This window comes from Girardinichthys multiradiatus, chromosome 3, assembly GCF_021462225.1.
Source record: "Girardinichthys multiradiatus isolate DD_20200921_A chromosome 3, DD_fGirMul_XY1, whole genome shotgun sequence".
NCBI classification, from domain to species: domain Eukaryota; kingdom Metazoa; phylum Chordata; class Actinopteri; order Cyprinodontiformes; family Goodeidae; genus Girardinichthys; species Girardinichthys multiradiatus.
This window is the reverse complement of record NC_061796.1, coordinates 10752087-10774944: the sequence shown is the minus strand read 5'-3', so window position 1 is coordinate 10774944 and position 22858 is coordinate 10752087. Positions and strand designations below refer to the sequence as shown.

Here is a 22858-nt window from a genome sequence, read left to right as displayed (position 1 = left end):
ATCCCTCAGGAGACCATCTGCCGTCTCATCAGGTGTATGCCCTGGCGGTGTAGGGAGGTCATACAGGCACGTAGAGGCCACACACAATACTGAGCCTCATTTTAACTTGTTTTAAGGACATTACATCAAAGTTGTATCAGCCTGTAGTGTGTTTTTCCACTTTCATTTTGTGTGTGACTCCAAATCCAGGCCTCCATTGGTTAATAAATTTGATTTCCACTGATGATTTTTGTTTGATTTTGTTGTCAGCACATTCAACTTTGTACAGAACAAAGTATTCAAAAAGAATATTTCATTCATTCAGATCTAGGATGTGTTATTTGAGTGTTCCCTTTATTTTTTTGAGCAGTCTATAATCCTTACATAAATACAGCCAGGTATTCAGCAAAATATGGTGAATTTCAAGCTCCAGCAGTTGAGTACTGGTGAGTTATATATTAACATGTTATTTTGTCAATCACCAAATTAATTTCTTCATTTAATCTCTCTAGCCAGTTCTTGGTCTGCCCTGGGCTCTCCTCCCAGTGGGACATGCCCACAAAACCTCTAAAGGGAGTCCCGCCTAGGCATTCTGATCAAATGCCCCAAACACCTCAGATGACTCTCCCATTTCGAAAGAGCAGTGGCTCTTCTTAGGGCTAATCCCATAGTAAGAAAGCTCCTTATGCTATCTCTAAGGCGTAGACCAGCCACCTAATGCAAAAGCTCAGTTAAACTGCTTGTATCCAGCATCTCCTTCTTGTAACCATGATACCTATCTCATGACCATAGGTGAGGATGGATGGACAGATCAATCAATGCCTTTTTTTTTGGCTTAGTTTTTTTCTTCACTACAACAGACCTTATCATTGCCCTCATTACGGCAGACGAGGCCCCCAGATCCACTATCCATCTACCAATCCATCCAACCATCAGTGCTGAAGAAGACACCTTGACACTTGAACTCCTCTGCTAGAGGCAGTGACTGAGCACCAATACAGAGGAAGTAACCCATTGTCATTGGGGAGATGGATGCCTGGGTTACCCTCTTGGAAATGTTACCTCTGTCTCCTGATATGGGATTAATGGGACCAAGTGATGGTTATAATGCTGCAACAGATTCAGATGAAAATACCTTTTGATTTCAGTGTTTGCTCATAAGTAGTATGAAAGTATGAAAGTAAAAAAGGAAAACAACTCCACAAAAAATCCTTATAAGGTATTAATTTCCAGACAGGACATTTTATGTAAAGGTAGTTAATGTCTAACGACAATCATGCCTTTTAATCACCTATCTGTGTTGTAGTCAGCTATATACCACCACCCCATTTGCCTCCTTGGGTAAATATTATTTGTTCGAGAAGTAAATGAATACAGAAAACAAAATATTTTTCTTTGAATTAATTGGACAAAATGGGTAGAAAATTTAAAATACACTTTATTTAGTCACAACAGCTATATGCTGTCATTACAAAATGTATGTATAGGATATTAAAAGATAAAAGATGAAGGTTCCTGCATAGTTATTGCTGTCATATCCATTAATATAGCATGCATTAAATGTTTGATTGTTTTGGTAGTAGAAGTATAAGCTTTGCTACGACTGCAGTTTAATCGTTCTTTCTATTGCTTCCTAATGACCTGCGATCACATTTTATTCTGACTGTAACTGTTTGCAAATAAATCTCAGCAAGTAATCAACGATTATCCATATGTACTTGTCAGAGGGAATGAATAAGTCTGAAGTTAACCCAAAATTCACAGTTTATTTTCTGCTTTCAACATTCACAAATATTTCATTTTAAATGTTTCTTATTTCAACAATATTGTAAATTGACTGAAATTATTTTCAGTTTATTCGGAGAGTGCATTGGTGGCTCATGAGTAAAATTCTCTATAAGCAAACACATAAAAAGTAGTTCTGTAGTATCTTATCTGCAAGGTAAGTTCACAAGGTAAATGCTGCTTTGAGCCTAAGTCAACCTTGAGCTGGCCCTGCCTCCTGAAGGTAATCAGAAAAGCAGCACAGCAACAGACAAGGCAGAATTTGCAATTTCAGGTGATGACTTTTTGACAAAAACATTGCCTCAAATTCAAATAAATCAAAACCTTCAAACCAAAAGTGCTCAGTGATGCAACCACTTTTGAGAAATTACAAGCAAGTTCAGGACAAAGTGGCATGTCAGACACTGACAAAAACCTGTTAAAGCTAAACCTGTGAGGTAATGTCAAGTCTTTTGTAAGATTAATAGAAAAAGCTACCAGTTCATATGTAAGCTGTTGGAGGACGTGTGGAATCCCCACAGTATCTAGGTCAAACAAAATACTGTCAGATACTAAGACAAGATAATTATAGCTGTGAGACTGTGTGAACTCAGAGTGAACACACACACACACACACACACACACACACACACACACACACACACACACAGACCTTTTTAGAGACTAGTATAATTAGGTGTCAAATTGTCTGTGAAGTGTGAATGTTTTCTTATCAGTTTTTGCTGCTCCATAACACAGTTGCATTTTTAAAGAAAAAACTGTAAAGCACTTCTATGACTACTTCCGTGAATATATCCTTTTATTAATAAATTTTAAGAGAAGCACATCTGAAATTGGTGCTGTATAAAAATTTGAATCTTTCTTAGTTGTTCAATATTTATGAAGCATTTTTGACATTTCTGGAGCTGCTGCTCTTGCAAAGCTAACTATTAGAAATTAACTAATAACACTGATGTAGTGTTTTTCATACAGCTTGTTTGATAGAATAAAACCAATATTTCTAAATAGAAAAATATATATGTCTAACAACCAAATACATTTTGACTTATTAAATTTCAACCAATGTTTAACATTTATTTTCTCCCCAAAATTTAATTTTAACTCATTGCTATGACCACTTCACTCAAATTATATAAATTATCCACTGAAATAAGTTGCTTAGGTTCTGTCTATTCTGTTTTATATTGACTGAAACTTTACACACAACATGTATTAATATTATTAATCAAATGGATGCACAAAATATTGTCACAATAACATACATTTAACATTTGTACAAGTATATTAAGCATCTTAATATACTTTTAAAACAACAAGATTATTTCAAATACCCAGCAAACCTGATTAATTAGGATATAGTTTTATAACTGCAGTTGTTACTGTACTGCAGTGGTCCTCCTTAGTGTTAGTTTCAAACCTGCACCTTATCTCTTTCTTTTACAAAGTCATCCATTTTTGCCTGCTATGTTAAGAAGAAGCAAAAACTAAGAACTGATTTGTAAGAAAAGCATAAGAAGGTTTTTTTCAGCTAGGAAGTGTTTTATTCTTCAAAAACCTACCCAAAAATATCATTATTTGCTGGATATTGAAAAATAATAATAAAAATAGCTTTCTGAACACCTTCAGATCAATCTGAAACAATTTCTTGGTTGGATTTATTACCAAAGGAAATAGTCAATGTCAGAATTTATCCATCGTTGATTAATATATTTACAATTTAAAATACCTATCTAAAATGTGCATATTTTTAATGTTTTCCTTAAAAATTTGATTGTCTAGGGTGTGATTCAGGGGAAAAGCAGTAGGTGCCCTTGGTCCAGACACTCTTCCCAAGTATGCCTGCCTATCCAGTGATTAGTGTCTCTGTATAGCCTTAAAAAGACTGTGTAACAACACTTCAGAGACTAAATATTTTGAACGCGCTTTGAGTGGTCAACAAAACTAGAAAAGTGCTTCATAAACATGGACCATTTACATCACCATTGTCAAAGCTGATCTTTCTATCTATCACTTAACTGATTATCTTGATGAATAATTGATCACATTTCGCAACGTATTTCTTCTCTCATGTTCTTTGAAACATGGTGTTAGGGGAAAAACCTCACAGCATTAATATATACATTGCTTTAATCATGCTTTTGATCTTCAGAACAATTCAGCAATAAGTCAATTAAAACTAGGCCTGCCAAAATGAATTATGCAATATTTTTACTAAAACATTTATTAACTGGCCTTATTATAAATGGATGATTTCCAGAGGAAGACTGGCACATGAGATGAACAAGTCGTCAGATTGGCTTCTCCTTCATTTCTCTCATTGAACTTGGTTGTTTACCATTTTGCATGCAGATTGTTTTTGATTATAGGGCACGATATAGTCTGCTCTCTTTTTTCTTATTGGAGTGCATCCCATTTAATTCGTGAGTGTGCCATGGTTCTTTTCGACATGAAATGGCAGCCAGAGATTTGAGAAGTCATCTTGTCCTTCATCACCTTCTTTTATCTCCACATTTTTTCTCTCCCGGTTACTTATCAGGAAACGATGAATCCAGCTTGGCCCTAATAGTCTGTGTGGCTCCGTGGCATCCTCAGGCTATGTAAGGTGTCAGAGAGCACACAAACCGAAGTTTGCCTTGAGCAATTGTCAGTAAAAATGCTACCATCAAATCAATCTCTCTTGGGCCTCATGGGACATGGGTTTTGGTGTGGAAAAATCAGTATATTCACTTTGACATAGCTCTGGTGTAAGTTTAGCAAGTTTGGCTCAGCCAGTACAAATATTGACAATAAACAGAAACTGAACTTGATTCCACATATTTTTTTTTTTTCTGCAAGATTATAAGTTTATTTTATATTTGCCTTTGTCTGTTAATTGCTAAAATATTATTACCTCTTCAATATTTTCCTATTTATGGCACATTGGAAGCTCATAACTGTGACTTAACTGTCAATATTCTTTAGAATAAAAATTTTAAAAAGTGCAATGTAAACTTGTAATCAGGTGGATCTAAAAAGTAGATTGGTAGAATGTGTCAACCAGCTATGCACGTCCTCAGACTGAAATGTTTGCCCGTCCACTATAGAACAAGCTTGGTTGAATTTGGGCAGGGTCCATTTCAGTGTTTAACCCTATCTCTCCTAGACATAGCTTCTGGCTGAGCTTTTACCGTGACTAACTGTATGTGCTCTTTCATACTCTAGATTTGAAAACTGGCTTAGAGTTAATTAGTTTAGCCGTCTTTCTCTCCTAGATGAAGCCACTGAAGGAGCTACTATCAATAAAGTTTTACTTTTCTTTCACATTGAAAGTACTCCTATATCAGTGCTTCTATGTCTCTAAAATCCCAGTCAGTCATGGCAGATGGACGCTCACACTGAGCTTGGCTCTGTTGGAGGTTTTGTCATGTTAAAAGGGGGTTTTCCTCTCCACTGTTGCTACATACATGCTCAGTATGAGAGATTGCTGTAAAGTCTATACAAGCGACTGTCCACTGTTGCTACATGCTCATCCAGGAGGAGTGAATGATGCAAGTCACTGACTGAATGCAATCTGCTAGGTTTCCTTAGATAGAAATACTTTGACTACTGACTACTGCGAGTTTTAATACATAAATGTGCTTTCATCTAAAACATTCCATTTTAGCTCTGGGTGTATATTTTGCATCAATGCAGCTCCATCCCAGTCTCAAGTCTTCCAGAACTGTCCTGTATTTAGCTCCATCCAGCTTACCTTCAACATTGAACAGTTTCCTTGTTTCTTTTGAGGGAAACTATTCCCACAACAGTGATGCTCCCATATTATTCCCCATGTTGATGATGTGTTCAGAGTGATGCACACTCTTGGATCTAAGCCAAAAATAACATTTATGCATCAAAGACAAAAAATTTATATTTCGGTCTCGTCTCCTCCCACCTGAGCTGTGGATCTCTGTGGCTCCTCTAGAGTTATCATGGGCTTTTTGGTTGCTTCTCTGCTTGATGTTCTCTATGCACAGTCCATTAATTTAGGCAAATGGCAATGTCTTGGTTGGTTTGCCATAATACCAAGAGTTAATTGATATTTGACTATTGTTATATAACCTAACCCATAATAAAATGTCCCCGCTGCTTTATCCCTCACCTGTCTGAAATGTTTCTTGGTCCCAGTGATACTGGTTGTTCAATAACCTTATCTGACAGATCTCTGAGTCTTTCACAGAACAACTGGTAACTGAGATTTATTTACACACAGGTGGACTCTATTTACTAATCAGGTTTCTGAAGGTCATATGGGTCTCTGGATTGTCTATTTATTGGTGTCAGAGTAAAGGGGGCTCAATACAAATGCAAAGCACAATTTCTAGATTTTTGGTGTCGACTAATTGAGAAAACCCTGGTTCCTTTTCTGTCCATTTCACACTTGTGTTACTTTGTGTTAGGCCATCTCATTAAATCCTACATGACTATAACTGAAAGCATAATAATAACTATGCAAGGTACTTTATTGTCTGTATTTGTAATTTTGAGGGTTAGGGGTTAGAGGGCACAAGGTGAGATTTAAATCAAAGCAGGGGGTTTTACTTTGACATTTTCCTACAAACCCCCCTTGGCAAACAGCACATGAGCTGTCAATAGTCTATAGAAATCTTCAGTTTTATGGGGGTTGTTGCTTAATTAAAAGGTTCAAGTGAAGAATAAAAAAAAGTAGGAAAACAATAATAAAACAGGAGGATAATTATTTTGTATTTTTCTGTTTGTATGATTCTTATGGGCATTCTGGAACCTGTTGACACAGATTATTCAGGTAGAGGCCTGAGGGTCTGGCTGAGGGCACTAAGCTGGGCCACTGTGCACATCTCAGCTCTTCTCTAGAATGACTGCCAGCTCAGTCTGCTTTGCTGTGATAATGAAGCCTCCATTCCCTCTCTGTGTTGTGTGGAAATGTTTCCATTAGCCTTTGACAAGAAAAGTCCTCTCTGCAATTTAGTCCATCTTTTATGTCCATCTTGTTTCTTCCAGCATGCAGATTTTATGCCTGCCTCCCTCCCCTCCCTACTTGTGTCTTGCTAGTTTTCTGCCTGCTACTCCACTCAAGCCCCACTGGAATGTTGGGACGAGATAAAGAGGCTCCGCTCTGAGCAGGTTTGAGTGTTTCGCTTTTTTTTTTTTTTTTTTTTAAATCAACGACCTTTTTCAGGGAATGTAAACACAAGGGATAAACAGAGCTAAACTGTGGTTTGACAGAGGCTCTTCCAATTCAAATCCTCTCTCTCTCTCCCTCTCAGTGGCCATTCGACAACACACATTTTGACAGATGAGTTTAGTTCGGCAGAATCACAACACATTGCTGTTTGAACAGGATCCCTGTTTTTCAAATGTACTCAAGTCTGCCTACACAGAAACATCTGGAAATTCTGATGTGACCTTTATTTGCATTACTAAGCTCATCAAATTTGAACAATAATTCACACGTCCAGCTGAAAGTAATGTGAAATATTTTGGCAGGCGGCTGAAATGAGTGTAATGCAAATCTCATGTAGCTCAAATAGGACTGGCAGCCAAAAAACTAACAGCTAGGCAATAATTCAGTCAGATGTGGAATACACTTACAGCGCAGCAGGCCGAGGCAGCATATGATGGAGAGGGGAAAGAGAGAAATAGATGTGAAGAGGCCATGCAAAGGTTAAAAGGTTTTGGCCTGATGGAGGAAACTGGAACACTTAACCACAATGAGACACATGCTGGCACTCAGTATCTCCAAAATAAGTTGCTTTGAGAGAAGTCCTTTTGAAACAAAACTTCCTTAAATTATAAATAAAAAAAACAGTAACTAATTGCCTAATCAACCTATCAGATTACAAGTTTTGTGCTGGCATCAAACAAAAAAAAACAAAAAAATAGCCTGGAATATAGCCTGGAAATCCAGAAACTGCACTGGAATTTGAGTCTTACATTTAAAGATTGATGCAGTTTAGCTTAAGTCAAAAACCCAGCTATCCATCTTTAATGTCTTTGTTAAACTTTGTGTTCAAAGCTGTCCATCCGATAGTATATAATTTGCATTGTCTGATGTAAATCACATTGCAAGTCACATATTAAGTCCATTTACAATGCTTATCTGGTACATGAATATATACAGGTCCTTCTCAAAAAATTAGCATATTGTGATAAAGTTCATTATTTTCTATAATGTAATGATGAAAATTTAATATTCATATATTTTAGATTCATTGCACATTAACTGAAATATTTCAGGTCTTTTATTGTCTTAATACGGATGATTTTGGCATACAGCTCATGAAAACCCAAAATTCCTATCTCACAAAATTAGCATATTTCATCCGACCAATAAAAGAAAAGTGTTTTTAATACAAAAAACGTCAACCTTCAAATAATCATGTACAGTTATGCACTCAATACTTGGTCGGGAATCCTTTTGTAGAAATGACTGCTTCAATGCGGCGTGGCATGGAGGCAATCAGCCTGTGGCACTGCTGAGGTCTTATGGAGGCCCAGGATGCTTCGATAGCGGCCTTTAGCTCATCCAGAGTGTTGGGTCTTGAGTCTCTCAACGTTCTCTTCACAATATCCCACAGATTCTCTATGGGGTTCAGGTCAGGAGAGTTGGCAGGCCAATTGAGCACAGTGATACCATGGTCAGTAAACCATTTACCAGTGGTTTTGGTACTGTGAGCAGGTGCCAGGTCGTGCTGAAAAATGAAATCTTCATCTCCATAAAGCTTTTCAGCAGATGGAAGCATGAAGTGCTCCAAAATCTCCTGATAGCTAGCTGCATTGACCCTGCCCTTGATAAAACACAGTGGACCAACACCAGCAGCTGACACGGCACCCCAGACCATCACTGACTGTGGGTACTTGACACTGGACTTCTGGCATTTTGGCATTTCCTTCTCCCCAGTCTTCCTCCAGTCTCTGGCACCTTGATTTCCGAATGACATGCAGAATTTGCTTTCATCCGAAAAAAGTACTTTGGACCACTGAGCAACAGTCCAGTGCTGCTTCTCTGTAGCCCAGGTCTGGGGAATGCGGCACCTGTAGCCCATTTCCTGCACACGCCTGTGCACGGTGGCTCTGGATGTTTCTACTCCAGACTCAGTCCACTGCTTCCGCAGGTCCCCCAAGGTCTGGAATCGGCCCTTCTCCACAATCTTCCTCAGGGTCCGGTCACCTCTTCTCGTTGTGCAGCGTTTTCTGCCACACTTTTTCCTTCCCACAGACTTCCCACTGAGGTGCCTTGATACAGCACTCTGGGAACAGCCTATTCGTTCAGAAATTTATTTCTGTGTCTTACCCTCTTGCTTGAGGGTGTCAATAGTGGCCTTCTGGACAGCAGTCAGGTCGGCAGTCTTACCCATGATTGGGGTTTTGAGTGATGAACCAGGCTGGGAGTTTTAAAGGCCTCAGGAATCTTTTGCAGGTGTTTAGAGTTAACTCGTTGATTCAGATGATTAGGTTCATAGCTCATTTAGAGACCCTTTTAATGATATGCTAATTTTGTGAGATAGGAATTTTGGGTTTTTATGAGCTGTATGCCAAAATCATCTGTATTAAGACAATAAAAGACTTGAAATATTTCAGTTAGTGTGCAATGAATCTAAAATATATGAATGTTAAATTTTCATCATGACATTATGGAAAATAATGAACTTCATCACAATATGCTAATGTTTTGAGAAGGACCTGTACATAGTCCCTGTTTTCCACCACCAGGGGCAGCTGTAGAAGGTTTTCAAAGGGTTGGCAAGATTGAGAGCACATACGATGTTGGGGTAGCGCACCAAAACCAAAAAATCCTAACTCATGATAGACGTTTTAATGATGGCACACTATAAAATTGTTCAAAATAAAACAACTGTCCAATATGCTTGCATCTTGACCAAGAAAGGGAGTTGATCAGTTCCCAGATTCAACTAAATGTCCTGTTTTTCGGCATTGCACTCCACTCCTTATGGAGACATGCGATGCTTAACTGTGTAAGTTACTCATATTTCTTTACTTCTCGTGTTAGCAATATGTCATCATCCAAATTGGAATTATCCATAAATCCATTGCCCTCTGACCTCATGCTGATATGAAAGCAGTTTGTGCAAAGACAAGACCTGAGAGCTCTTCTGTGATAGATGAAACAGCATGTTTCTCAGACCCCAAGTAAGGGGCTTTGTTGTATTCTGCTGAGGATATTCTCTGGTGCTGGTGACAATGCCTGATGCCAAAGATTCTAGATTCTATTCAAGTTTTAAAAATGGGGCAACCTCTTTTCCTCTTTTCCTAATTTAAGTTAAGAGTAAAACAATTAAGTCAGAGTAAAAAATGTTAAAATTATATTTTTGAGTGTTCATTTTCTTAATTATCATTTTTTCTTTAATAAGTAATGTGTATATTAGAATGTTGTTTGGCTTGTTTGTTCGCTGTTACTGTTTGTGTTGTCTCTTATAAGTCTTTTCACTTTTATTTGAAGTATTAATCTTTGCACTAAAAATACATGAATCTTGAGAAATATGCAGAAACATTGTGCTTTTTGTAGTGTAGGATACAGTAGCATCACTGAAAATGAACATATTCACTCTTGAGATAAGTTATGAGAGAAATTGATTTACGAATATCATTATAAATTCATATAGCTACATCCACAAACATGCAATTCATTAGTGGAGTAGCCCTTATCATCAGTAAATAATTATTTATATTTTAATCTCAACCCAACATGTAGCAAACATTAAGAAGAGCAATGTTATACTGGTAGCTCCAATAGTCAAGGCAAGGCAAGTTTATTTGTATAGCACATTTCAGCAACAAGGCAGTTCAAAGTGCTTTACATAGCAGTGTCACGATAAAGAGAAGTAAAGGAAAGTACAGAAAAAATGGACTACATGCCAAATATTCCAAACAGAACAATCAAAAGCAACTCTAAACAACTGGGTGTTTAATCTTAATTTTAATAACTCGGGGATTAAGCATTTTGGCAGTTTTCTGGAAGTTTGTTCCAGGTTAGTGGAGCACAAGAAACACAAGTTGCTTAACCATGTTTGGTTCTGATTCTGGGGATGCAGAGTAGACTTGAACCAGAAGACCTGAGTGGTCTGGAAGGTTGATACAACAGCAATAAATATTTAAGGTATTGTGATGCTAAGACATTCAGTGAAATAACATAAGCATAAGTCTATTATCTGAGATACAGGGAGTCAGTGTAAGGACTTTAAAACTGGGAATAGGTTCACAGTCACCTGGTGACATTGTAATTTAGAGCTCTGAGTCATCTGAGTAGTTATGGTAACTTATAGTTTTGTCAAGTCTGATGCAAAGTTACCTACTGACACAAAAAAGTCCATGTCCTTCAAGTAAGACTAAAACCAGCCAAATGCTGTACCAGAAAGACTGACCCATCCCTCCAGTCGCTCTGGTAATATACCATAATCAACAGTGTTGAATGCTGCGCTGAAGTCCAATAATACCAGAAATGCGGTTCTTTCACAGTCTGCATTTATCCAGATGTCATTGAACACCTTGTCAAGGGCAGTCTTTGTACTGTGGCACAGAAACCTGACTGGAAGACGTCATTGCGGCTTTTCAATGTTAAGAAGGTATTTAGAAACAAAGCTATTTTAAATAACTTTACTGGTAAATGGGAGATTTAAAGTGGGCCTGGAGTATTGCAAATTACACTTTCAGATTATTCTTTTTAAACAGTGGTTTGATATTTGCTGTTTTTAAGGCCTGGGAGAAAAAACCCAATAAAATGGATGAGTTTAATATTTGAAATTCAAATTAGATGCTTTGACAGGCTAAACTTTCTTATAGAAAGCTATTGGTAAAATATTGAGATAGAAAGAGAAGCTGCCTAATTTTAGTTGATCTATACTGACAAGTCCTAATTGTGTTAATTGTATGCCAACATTTTAGTGAATTTGTCCTCAAATGGAAAATTATTTAAGCCTCTTGGATCAACTCTTTCTAACAGATACGGATCTGAAATGTAAACAGTGAATTTATACATATACAGGGGTTGGACAATGAAAGTGAAACACCTGTCATTTTAGTGTGGGAGGTTTCATGGCTAAATTGGACCAGCCTGGTAGCCAGTCTTCATTGATTGCACATTGCACCAGTAAGAGCAGAGTGTGAAGATTCAATTAGCAGGGTGAGAGCACAGTTTTGCTCAAAATATTGAAATGCACACAACATTATGGGTGACATACCAGAGTTCAAAAGAGGACAAATTGTTGGTGCACGTCTTGCTGGCGCATCTGTGACCAAGACAGCAAGTCTTTGTGATGTATCAACAACCACGGTATCCAGGGTAATGTCAGCATACCACCAAGAAGGATGAACCACATCCAACAGGATTAACTATGGACGCAAGAGGAAAGGGATGTTCGGGTGCTAACCCGGATTGTATCCAAAAAACATAAAACCACGGCTGCCCAAATCACGGCAGAATTAAATGTGCACCTCAACTCTCCTGTTTCCACCAGAACTGTCCGTCGGGAGCTCCACAGGGTCAATATACACGGCCGGGCTGCTATAGCCAAACCTGTGGTCACTCATGCCAATGCCAAACGTCGCTTTCAATGGTGCAAGGAGCGCAAATCTTGGGCTGTGGACAATGTGAAACATGTATTGTTCTCTGATGAGTCCACCTTTACTGTTTTCCCCACATCCGGGAGAGTTATGGTGTGGAGAAGCCCCAAAGTGTTATGATTTGGGGTTGTTTGGTTTTTGGTTTCTGGTTTTTTCTTAAGTTTTTCACAGTTAATGTTTTGAATCGTTCTTTTGTTATTATTCTTCTTAGATTTTGAATCATGCATTTGTTTATTATTTTTCTGGTCATGTTTTAGTCTTGTTCATGTTTTGTTTGTATATTAGAGTCTCTGTTTTTGCCGCAGCCACATTTTGTTCTGTCTGTCAATTAGGTTTATTCAGTTCACCTGCACCATGTTAATTAGTGTTGTTTTCCACCTGTACCATGCTCCATTTAAACACACCTGTTCAGTTAGTCGTCGCGGAAACATTTCTCATTCTCATGCTCATGTCTTGTTCGCAAACCTAGTCTTGTCTTTTTGATCTTGCCATGCCTGTCTTGCCTGCCCGTTTGTTTTGTTCCTGCCTCCTGCTGAATGTGAGTTTTCGTAATTAAACCTTTTTTCACTTACCATCATGCTGCCTGCTCGTCTGCATTCTGGGGTCCTATATCTGGCTAACCTTAACACAAAGAAACATACCACCCAGACTGTTGGATGCCCAGAGTGAAGCATGGGGGTGGATCAGTGATGGTTTGGGCTGCCATATCATGGCATTCCCTTGGTCCAATACTTGTGCTAGATGGGCGCGTCACTGCCAAGGACTACCGAACCATTCTTGAGGACCATGTGCATCCAATGGTTCAAACATTGTATCCTGAAGGCGGTGCCGTGTATCAGGATGACAATGTACCAATACACACAGCAAGACTGGTGAAAGATTGGTTTGATGAACATGAAAGTGAAGTTGAACATCTCCCATGGCCTGCACAGTCACCAGATCTACATATTGAGCCACTTTGGGGTGTTTTGGAGGAGCGAGTCAGGAAACGTTTTCCTCCACCAGTATCACGTAGTGACCTGGCCACTATCCTGCAAAAAGAATGGCTTAAAATCCCTCTGACCACTGTGCAGGACTTGTATATGTCATTCCCAAGACAAATTGATGCTGTATTGGCTGTAAATGGAGGCCCTACACCATACTAATAAATTATTGTGGTCTAAAACCAGGTGTTTCAGTTTTAGACCATGTTTGTGTGCATGTTTCCACATTTAATTTAAACCTTAATGCAGGATATGTAAGGTGATTGGCAGACTTCTCTCATTCCTCGCAGTTGAGACAGAATGCACTGTTGCATGAGGTGACTGCAGCAGTGAGACTGAAGAGCATATGAAATCCATTAACTCTTGGTGTTATTATTTACCAGCCCTGTGAAACACCAAATGAAGGTCACATATCTACAAATGCAGCCAGCATGTTACAGGCCATCTCCCTATCTCCCTGTATCACTAATGTTTGTGCTGCATCTCTCATCAAAAGAGTGTGATATTAATTCACTCTCTGAGTGTGTGATAAAATATGCAGGAATGTGAGCGACAAACATACAAAGCTGCTCCTGTCTGTTGTGGTACATTATAGCTGCTTTCAACATGGGTGGTGAGCTCAGTGTATCAAATTACATGGCTTTCATTATAGAAGTGGTTTCAGAGACTACAGCTACATTTGTGATGCTCAGACTTTAGTAATAAGTTGATTTACTGCCTTCTTGTGAATTTTGCAGGAAGCCATTGCTAAAATTTTAAACTGGTCATTTACTGACTATTTATCATTGAAAACCAAGCCTGTGACTATTGTTCAAAGTCATTACTCGGTAGAACAGATGTGCTGCCTTTTCCGGTCCCAAGGAGCTTGGTCAGTCACACTTAATATAGATCCACTGTTACATATACTTCCCAAGTGTTTGTAGGATAAGTGCTGGATTTCACCAAGTGTTAAAAGCTTAATCCGTCCAAATGTGTGAAACTGAGAAGTATTTTGTTCACACCAGGAAGGCTAAATTGACTGAGGTTTTGTGTCAAGCTCTTTCCTTTGCCATAAAAGCTTAGGGTCAATAATATGACCTTCCATAATGATTTAACTTTCAGCCAACTGTTAAAGACAGGCACTCATATACTGCAATGCGCTTAACTTTCATGCAATGCTATAAGCAAAGCATGGTGTTCCGTTTGCTTACACAGGGCCAACTTTCAACAAAAGCAGAAACAATAGTTTGAGCGCAAATTGTTGCAGACATACTGTATGTAGCATTACATATATAAGCTCAGTTGATGCAGTGGCCTATATTGAATAAGCAAGATGATTGGTAGCAGGGTAAAGCAGGGGGATTTCAGCAGTAGAAGCATGTTTGCTGGAGAGTTTATGGATTTGTTATTGGACAAGAACAGATCTTCATGTTCCAGACTCTATAACACATCAATTTGATGCCAAATAAGACTTCTGCATCAGGCCCCAGTTCTTATCAGCGAACATGTCCACGTCAGTCTGCAAGATTTAGCCATGGCTAAATTCCTGCGTATTTAGGCTGGCTGAATGATATGGACATCTACGCAGTTCCAATAGCTCCAGGCACTGACTCTTGAATAGCATTTTGTACATAAGCTTTAGCTTACTAGCCTAGGATACCAGGCCAATGCCTTATCCCTGTTAACAGAGACCCTTCTAAGACAGGATTAGGGGGGGAGATAGTCAGCGACAAGGGGGGACAGTCCATCTCCTGGGAAGCACCACTGCTAACCCAACAGTAATTGCATTTGTTTAGATAAGGAGATCACAGCAAAATCGAGTAGTGGTAGTCAGGCAAGGGCAGTTTGAATCTGAATTTATAGCAAAACGATATAGAAAGAAGATATTTATAAAGATGGCTGATGTTTTAATGTATTCTCTTTCTTCCTTCTTACATTTCTCTCTTTCCTTATAAAATGTAGTCATATTACAGAGAAGTGCTTTATGTGTGAAGTTGTACTCACACTTTAAGTAATGTGGAAAATTATATGTGCTTGCTGATGAGCTACTTTCTCAATGCGGAACTGTGGACCCTGAGTGAGCTGCTGTAGAGCAGAAAAAAAAGACAAAACAAAAACTAACAGCAACCTGACGTTCAGGTGTGACCTTCCACTCTTCTCCTAGTCTCCCATTCCTTTACGGGTTAACCATCCTTAATGCTTTATGTATGCCTTGTGTGACACTCCTTGCATAAATGATACCAAATAATTGGGATTTATAAATTATTCATTGTGTATTAATGCAGGTGAAATGGCTTTTTGGCTTGGACTGCTGTCTGTCTTTCGGAAAATAAAAGAGGAGGAGGTGGGGAATCATAGATACTTGGCCAGGGAAAAATGAATACTCCCACAGAGATATATGCAATCAAAATGCAAAAGCCACACATGGTCAGCACATCAACCATTGCACCATTTTACACAGTGTTTGTTTTGTTTTCCCTTGATTAACAACAGTCTGTAAAGTTTTATGATTTCTTACTATAAGTCAAATATCTACTTCATGTACATAATGTAGGTTTAATTTGAAGCAACAACATTTGTTATGCTTTATTCAACGGGATTATATTGTTTTACTTTTGCTGAAAACCCCCCCCCCCCTGCAGATTATGTAGCTACCATGCATTTGCAAACACTATATTACAATCTGGGTTAAAAAAGGAAGTAAAAACTAAAGTTATTTACAGAGACAAGGAAGGATTAGGCAGTGGGCTATTAAATGATCTTTATTTGTGACATACTGTCAGAATCCAGTCAGAGTAACTATCTGATAGAAAAATGAAGCAAAGTAATGTAAAAATCAAAACTATAGCAATTTAAGGTGAAAGCTATTTTATGGATTTTTACAATGCCTGCTTATCTGTTAGGCAATCTAAACTACCATGTACCGTTCTCAATCCGTGATTCACACCGAAAGATCATTGGGAAGCACTGCCTCCTATGTCCATTTCCTGTGAAAATAACAGTTGATTTCTCTGTAGATTATTATTCAATGCAAACATTATGATGGTTTAAAGGTTAATAAAACAGTGTTCAGTTAAACACCTATCATACTACTGCTGTTTTACGTATTCTGTTTTCAGGTCTCACTTCACTTAAAAAGGTAACAGGCAGTACACCAACTTCTTCCTTCAAAACTGTGTGAATAATCATTGGATTCTTTCTAATTAACCATCCAATGCAAACATAGCAATAGCTTAGAGGTTAATAAATAGCATCAGCACTAGTCCTAGCACTAAGGTTTTTGAGAGTGGAGTTGTGTTAAGATAATAGAGGTCTGCTTTTTGTCTTTGACGACATCAGGATTGACCAGAAGAAGATCCTGAGCATGGTTAAAGCATATCTAAGGAAAAGATTGTCCCTAAAGAACTGAAGCTAATTTTTTGACACTCTATTATTTTATCACTGCTAATAACTTCTTCAAGTGGCATCTTGAGTTTAATGAAGAAAGAGTCTGGACAAATTCACTAATGTGGATCAACACATAAAAACTGTGTCGCTGTCTATTTTTATTTAATTTTTTACTGAAACACTATTCAAGTGTGGACAGGAGGTGCAGAGGGAGCATCAATACTGTTTTGAAAAAAAATCAGGGTTATTGTGGAAAGGGCCTAAAAGAAAATGTCAAGAGAATTATACTGCTGTTAAGATATTAACTGTTTTTAACTTTTTTAACATAACCTCACTTAGAAAACCCAGAACTGCCCATGTATTACAGTTTTCAACAAAGGTAACAAAATATAATGAGTAAATAGAAAAAAAGAAGAGAAAATAAATACAGTTAAAGCTGAAAGACAAAAAAGTCATGAGCACTTGCGATTTTACTACTTTTTAATCTGTAATGACAGATTGACAAACTGCTTTGCCATCCTCCACCTAAACTTTTAAGTTTCCCTTTTCAAGTTCTAAATGCTTTGCATAATGACTCAATTTTTATTCTCTCGTGGTCTAATTTCATCATTATTTGAGCCAGGCAGTTGTCTCAGAGACTGGGCTAACAAAGAGGCACCTTACCTCTTCTCTGAACTCCTTTTAGTACAACATAATATTTCTTCAGCAGGGGTCATGGGTGACTTGACATACATCATCACTAACTTATTAGATCTTGAGTCAATTAGCTGAAAACAAACAGGCTAGACAGACCAGCTATTGAGTTGCTCCAACAGGGAGAAAATAGCCTATGGCACTCAGTCATTTCAGAGCCGCATCAAAGAGGAGTCCGAGGCATCAACAGAAACAAGAAACACATTGTTGCAGTGTAACGCCTATACAGTACCAGGGGCTTAGCGCATTATTTTTCCAGTGATTCAGGTTACAGACCAACTTACCTCAGTATAATAGGGTGGTAGAAAGAACTTTTCACCTAAACACTATGTGCAATGTGTAGCACAGTTAGTTTAGGATTAAAAACCTATTTAGAGCCCTCCCCTGACATGGGAAATTAAGCCTGTTAGTCATAATGTGGAGACTAGACTTCTGTCTGTCACTAAGGTCAAAAGGACATCTTCATGTCCAAAGCAATGATTACTGCAAGAATATCTGCTGAAGAAATTTAAAAGTACTCAAAGGGGAGGTTTCAATTTCTTCAATAATTTTCTTTAATAATTGCAAATGGCTTTATATTTACTTTGGTATTGGACGAAGTGGCATCTATGTAATTTTTTTTTCATTTATAGTGCATTTTAAAAAGCATTACTAAGCTACCTGAAACTATAATAACGTAAAATGTAAAAACATTAAACTTTTTTCTGCTCAAACTTTCAATTTTCTAATGACTTACAGGGGACATATCATGCAAAATCCACTTTTTTAGCCTTTAAATACATTTTGTTATGTACTTGGAAAAAGGTTAATTTTGTCTATCCAGGTGTTGCAAAGATATCTTTATATTCTGCTTGGGTCATATTTTTCAGTCTGTTCAGTTTTCTCTTTAATCTGTTACGTTTTTCCAACTGTTATGTCACAGTGTTTGCTGCAAAACAACTAAATGCGGTCATGGACTTCTAGCTGATCAGTTTTACGTATCCGCCATATTTATTTCTCACTGTGATTTTGTAGTCCCAGAACAAGTATTCCCACGGTGAAAGAGGATGAGTTCAGTTGGGTTGATGGGCTTATTAACCCACACAATTCATTACATCGTCCACCAGCATCAGAACCTCTTCGAAGTGCCTGGTTAAATTTTATTTTTCATTGAAATGTACCCCCATGAGGGGAGAAATTCATATTTCTCCACTTTAAGGACAAGTGCTTCAGCAACCTTCACTAGAATCAAGAAGGATTCGCTGAAAGACTTCATCTGATTGATGGATCAGTTCCTTGTGCCTATGGAAATGACGGACACAGTAAAGTGGTAATCTGCAAATAAGGCTAAAATGACAGCAAACGTTATTTTAGACATTAATTTTTTGTGCGTTGATATGACATCCTGGCCATTGTTTTGATGGCAGTAGCACTGTGCCTTCTGCTTATGTTAGTGCTGTTTGTTCGTTTTTAGCTCCTTGTGGACATAACTGTACTGCATTTTTTGAATTGTATTATTATATAAAGTTTTGCATTGTGTTTCCCGTTTTTGTCTTGTTTCTCCAGCGGTAGATGATTGTTATCAAACTACAAAAATGGCCGAACAGGTTAAAGTGGAGCACACCTTGACCTGGAGGGGGGCCGGGTGTGAAGCACCTCAACAGCATTTAAAGAGACCGTGCCAAAACTAGTTGTTCTCAGATGCACCTCAGAGCAGGGGTTAAAGAGAGGCCTGTGGGGCTACAATAACAAGGATTTCAGACCAAAGCATTGCAGTTCTGCTGTATATAGACCACAACTGAATAATTTAAGTGTGGAAAGGAAGGATTTAAAAGCACATGTCCCCTTAACTATGTAAAAAGAAAGAAATTAAAAGATACAAGCTAGTCTGAATAATACTACAGCTAAGAGGGAACACTTAATCCTAAATTCACCAGTCTATTGGGAGCTTAAAGAAAGGAGTTTTACAGCTTACAATTCCATGTTCTGCTACCTAATATACAATACAATGGGAAATGGAAAGAGGAGGAATTCAAAGTTTTGAAACTACCTTTGATCTGTCAGCTTCCTACACCAGAACCAATAGAACAGGAAACAAGGGTGTCTGCTGTAGGTCGGATGCAGGAGTTTATCATCTCTTTGCTTGGTTTTGTGGCCTCTGTCTATTCTTATCTGCAGAGACAGCTGGCTGTTCTGCTTGAACAATAGCTTTGTCTACTCAGAGGTCGCTCTTAAAAAGTCAAGCAATAAAGGTATCTCCATGTAGTGGCTTTTGGATGTTGGGAGGCTCCTAACTTTAGATTCAGAACCTGCTGATGCACTTAAACAGAGTTACTATATTAAAGCTGTGGAGGAAAGTCAAACAATCTTTTCAGCAATGTCCCACAAAAAGTAGACAAAAGAAAGCAAAGTTGAGAATCTTGACAGGGTTATGAGGCTTCTGGTTGGTAGAGACTTTTCTTGCTGATAGAGGTTCGTCGCCTATCTCAGTTTGAGTATGAGATTATTACAGCTCACCAAAAGTTGTAGCTTCTGGGGAAAGACTCATCATGAGGAGCTACTCAACCAATCAAAAGGGTATTTGGGATAACGCAAAGATACATAATTTTAGACATCCAATCGCATAAATGTATTTTATCTATTTGAATTGCTTTCAGTTTACTACTGAGAGAATAAAAATAAAAAAATAAAAAAACACATCTTCGAAGCATCTTCACATTCATTGTTTCAATGTGTAGTCAGTCTAAAAAATAAAAACCCAGGTTTATATTTTAGAATTTAACCCTCCTGTTGTCCTCATTTTCTGTATACACCCTGTGTCCTCTGGGTCAAAATGACCCGTCTTCACTAAACCCCCAATATAAACAGCTTAATTGAATTTTAAACACTAAATTTCATCTTGCATATTGTCATTGAGCTCAAAATGTGTGAATACTTGAGTTTTCCCTCTTCACTTGAATTTCTATAGCTTAAGAAAAGAAAAACAAAATGTGCAAAAAGGAGTTTTGAATACATTTTTATTCATCCCAATGACTCAGTTTCTTTTTTTTTCTCCAGTGAACAATTTAAGACAATGTATAATACAAAAATATGAAAAATAACATAACCCATTCAACTAATTAGCACATGTAGGGCAGTATACAAGTGCACAGCCCTTGCAGATATATTTCTTACACCTGCAGCACACAGTATGTGTTTTACAGTCCTTCTTTTGAGGGCAGAACTGACATCTCTTCCTCTTACTTGCCCTAGCTGGGGAAGTGGCTGTGGTAGATGGATCCTCAGGTTGATCACGACACGAGCTCCTGCACTCTGAATAGCTTTCACAACTGCTGCTGAGGGTTCTGTGTGGGGGACATGCTTCCTTCTTTCAATGAGTGGAGTTACAAGTGCCTTTCCTAGCTGCTCCAGGAACAACCTCCTCTTGTTCTGCTTATGAGACATCCAGGTTGGGTTGATCTCTCTCTAAATCACAAAGGCATTGTAGGAGGAAACATCAATGATGTTGTGGAAGATGACCAGGGGCCAGCGGGCAGTCATTCCTCTGCAGCTATATGTTCCAATCACCTTATCCAGGTTGTCCACACCTCCTTTGTTGCAGTTGTAGTCTAGGATGGCTTCCTGTCCTCACGATCACTAATGTCACCGTCTGTGTGCAGTGTGCTCAGAAGAACAACATTCTTGTGTTTCTTTGGGAGGTAGGAAACTAGAGTGGTGTTGGGCGTGAAGGCAAACTTTGAGGAGAAGACCTCTCTCTCCTTTGACGCAAGCAGTGCAGGTGGGAGCTCAGGCTTATTCTTTCGAACTGTACCAACCATGGTGATCTTCCTCTTCAGGACCTGCTGTCCGAGTTCATAAGAGGTAAAGAAATTGTCACATGTCACATTGTGACCCCTCAGTCCCTCTGTCACATCAAGCACAACTCGCATCCCCTGGTTCTTCTCTGGGCATCCACTGGTCGGCTTCCCAGTATAGACTTGCATTTTCCAAGCATAGCTTGATTTGGCATCGCAAGCCACCCATGACTTGATCCCATATTTTGCTGGCTTGCTGGGCATATACTGCCGGAAAGGACGACGACCTTTGGACAAAAGACATTAGCATCAGTGATTAGTATCAGTGTCACAGAAAACAGTCAAATAAATCAATAGTGAAAATCACTTTTATTACAAATATGAAAACAGATTACATCTAAATGGAACCAGTTGTTCATCCACTGTTATGTCAGGCCCTGGATTGTAGAGGTAGGGCAGCCGCTCCACTCACTTGTCCCATACCTCTCTTATGGCTGCAAGTTTGTCTGTCACACGTCTTGCTGGTCTTGACTCACGGTCATCAAATCGTAGCAGTCTTGAGGAGGTGTGAAAGACTTTGAGTGGCATTGTGGCTCGGAATATTGGCCTTCCACTCTCAACATCCCATAGACTACCTGCAGCCTCACCTCGGGACCTGTATACACCTGCTAAGATTAGCACAGCCCTAAGTAGGCCTGCAGGTCAATCTCATCCATCTTTTTCCAGCTGTCTCCATATTTGCGAAAACCCTCCAGATTAGTCATTCCCAGGATTATTTTTTCTATTGCTGGTGTGATAAACAGATAGAATGTAGAGACAATATCATGGGCATGAGAAACGGCATACCTTGTGGGTCCTGGGGTCATTTTTATGATGTTTTTGTTCTGCATGCCTGCCGTGTTGGTAATATGCAGTTGAGGACCGAGGACCATGCTATTTTGCCATTTTTTGAAAGGAAAGTCTCTCTTTCAGCTTCAGGGTTTTCTTCTTCTTCTGAAGATGATTCATCTTGCTCTGGGTTGTGTTCCTTCCCATCTTCTTCTTCGGATACATCCTCCACTTCCTCTTCTGAATCACATATGAGAAAATCAGCTCTACAGCTTCTTCAGCAATATAACACACACTCATGGCTTCAGCACAGACAGAATTCAGGGTCCTGTTATCTGCAGCACCTTTATAACCTCTGGAAATAAACAAGTGGTCTTCTGAAGCCTGCGAGAACACCACCTGATTTGCCTTGTTTACTTCTGCTACTGATTGATCTAAGACACATCTAAAACATTGTAACATTCTGTTGTTTGTAAATAACTCTGTGACCTTGATTTCAACTCTATTTGTCTCACGGGTCATTTTGACCCGAAGACCACCTTTGTACCTTTTTTTGTACAGCTTATATGGAAATGTGAATAAAAGCAACATTTCACTCTTTCTATTGTTGGGGCCAATCTAGGAAAAGTCATAAAATTTCAATAAAAAAAAATAGCATTTAGTGGATTTTTGGAGGGTTTTAACACAGGTCATTTTGACCCGAGGACAACAGGAGGGTTTTCACATATTTATCAATGGATCATGGATCATTTTATTGACTGAATTCCTAAATTAGCAAGATAGGATCATTCCTGTATGAGAAACTTTCAAATGTATTGACCAGTACTTAGACAAACGTAAATTGTGCAGAACCTTTTGAGGTCATGAGGCTGA

At 38.5% G+C, this 22858-nt stretch overlaps 1 pseudogene; it reads right to left on the bottom strand.

Moving 5' to 3' along the window:
• LOC124865581 overlaps nucleotides 1-22089 on the bottom strand; it is a 78522-nt pseudogene extending 56433 nt beyond the window's left edge.
• Nucleotides 22090-22858: the final 769 nt, after the last annotated feature.